This window comes from Capsicum annuum, unplaced genomic scaffold (genome assembly GCF_002878395.1).
Source record: "Capsicum annuum cultivar UCD-10X-F1 unplaced genomic scaffold, UCD10Xv1.1 ctg6276, whole genome shotgun sequence".
NCBI lineage: Eukaryota > Viridiplantae > Streptophyta > Magnoliopsida > Solanales > Solanaceae > Capsicum > Capsicum annuum.
This window is the reverse complement of record NW_025871771.1, coordinates 1-2643: the sequence shown is the minus strand read 5'-3', so window position 1 is coordinate 2643 and position 2643 is coordinate 1. Positions and strand designations below refer to the sequence as shown.

The 2643-nt window shown below is 36.6% G+C and overlaps 1 pseudogene; it reads left to right on the top strand.

Moving 5' to 3' along the window:
- Positions 1 to 1045: 1045 nt before the first annotated feature.
- LOC124893648 lies at positions 1046 to 2511 on the top strand (annotated as a pseudogene).
- Positions 2512 to 2643: the final 132 nt, after the last annotated feature.

The window sequence follows — 2643 nt, the reverse complement described above, 5'->3', positions numbered from 1 at the left end:
GATACTTAGATAATACAATATAGCATCTACCAGTAAAAGTCGTAATGTACGCAGCACATGGTAGCTATAAGTAGTTTGGGGGCGGATCATGATTTAAATTTTAAGATTTGGAGGGTTAGATATGATGTGGAAATTCGACTAAAAAAATTTAAATATCTTAAAAAAAAGGTTATATATCAAAATTGTGTGATATTATATGAAAAACTTACAAGGTATTCTATTTTGAACAGAGAATGACGATCAAGGAGAAATTCCTGAAGGTGATATAAGGAAAAAAGACCGACATAGAAATTTCTAGATACATTTCATTTTCTTCGACTCATCGTAGATTTTGTTTTGATTACCGAAATCATTGTATTAGTCCAGAATTTTTCTGTCAATTTTAGTCAAAGTATCCAAAATTAATTGACATATTCAATACAGATCCCATACCCACGTTCACGTTGTATCAACACAAATGCGACACCAAAAGTCAAAGAATCCGAACAGCTTAGGTTGAAACCTTCTTCACCTTATTTGTTTTATGTATTAGCAAGTTATATCCTTAACTCCTTTTTTCTTTCCAAAAAGATTGCTACTCAAAATTCAGAGAATGATAGCTTGAATCTTTGGTAAAAATGAGAGTACAGTAGAGTACAGTCACCACTATGATTAGTCTATGAGCTCGTTTGGTACAAGCAATAACTAATGTCGGGATTAATTTTAGGATCAATTTGTCCCATATTTAATTGAGATAAAATGCATGAGATAACTCATTCCACGATTACTTATCCAGAGGTTGTAGCGTCATTTTAATCTACCTTAAGGGTGGAATACGGATAGTTAATCTCAAAATAACTTATTTCCAACCAAACGACAATATATACGTTTATCAAATAATCTAATGAAAATATTACAAAATTTGTCCACTATTAAATTGCTGTTACAGACTTGGCATAATACCGGACCACATATAATATAAAAAGGGCTTAACCTATATACACCGACAATTTAAATGACTATCCTGCGATTGCGCGCTAAATAATGTGCAATAATATTTTCACGAAATTTCTGTCTCCATGCACCACCTCCACCCTTCATATCTCAGTTTTCTCCTTTGTTGTAAATACCCATAGCTGTCACCTGTCATTATTGGTAACAAGAAAGGTTGTATCGTGAAAATTACAAGATAAAAAACCCAACATGGATAGCAAAGCAGGTGAAGGGGAACAACAAATCCCTCTACTGTCCCCTTATAAAATGGGAAACTTTCAGTTATCTCATAGAGTTGTCTTGGCGCCATTAACAAGGCAAAGATCATATGGCAATGTTCCTCATCCACATGCTATCCTATATTACTCTCAAAGAGCAACAAAAGGGGCTCTTCTAATAGCGGAGGCTACAGGAGTTTCTGATACTGCCCAAGGGTATAAAGATACACCAGGTATATGGACAAAGGAGCAGGTGGAGGCCTGGAAACCAATTGTAAATGCAGTGCATGCCAAAAGAGGAATCTTCTTCTTACAAATTTGGCATGTAGGGAGAGTTTCCAACACAGATTTTCAGCCCAATGGACAGGATCTTTTCTCCAGCACAGACAAGCCATTAAATTCCAATGGCATAGATGTTGCACAATATACACGTTCACGGCCACTGACAACGGATGAAATTCCTCAGATTGTTAATGATTTCCGGCTTGCTGCTAGAAATGCCATTGAAGCTAGATTTGATGGGGTTGAGATTCATGGAGCTCACGGCTATCTAATCGACCAGTTTATGAAAGACCAAGTCAATAATCGAACTGATAAATATGGAGGGTCTTTAGAGAACCGTTGTAGATTTGCACTAGAAGCTGTTGTAAATGAGATAGGAGCTGACAGAGTTGGAATAAGGCTTTCCCCATTTGTAACTTACCATGAATCAGGAGACTCAAACCCAAATGCTTTGGGCCTTCACATGGCTGAATCCTTGAATAAGTATGGCATTATATTGCTTATTGCCATATGGTTGAGACTAGGATGGACACAGTCGGGAAAAACGTTGAATGTCCTCAAAGCCTTGTACTAATGAGGAAGACCTTTAAAGGCACCTTTATGGTAGCCGGTGGTAATGATAGAGGAGATGGAAACAAATTAAAGCTGTGGTTGAAGACCAAGCTGATCTTGTCGCATAGGGGCGTCTATTCTTAGCCAATCCAGATTTACCAAAGCGATTTGAGCAAGATGCTCCTCTCAACAAATATAACAGGAATACATTCTATAAGTCTGATCCTGTTGTTGGCTATTCGGACTATCCATTTCTAGAAACCACGGCGCGGCTTGATGCCAATGGTTATCAGATACTTCATATGTCGAAGTGATCTATTAATAAAAATCACCAACATTTTCGTCACTTGAATTTTGTATGTTCTCATCTAGGAGCCTCTTTAAGGCAGAGGTGGATCTATTCATTGCACGCCACCCACAAACTTAGACGGAAACTCTATGTATTTACATATATATATATACACTGATATAGTCAAATATTAATTCACACCCATAATATCAAAACATTATTAGTGCAAGTGGCAAAGTGTCACTTTTGTTGGGATAGTTTGATATTTAGACACTTGAAAAACTTATTTTTACATTTAGTCACAAGTCTTGGAAAATTAGGTGTTTAGAC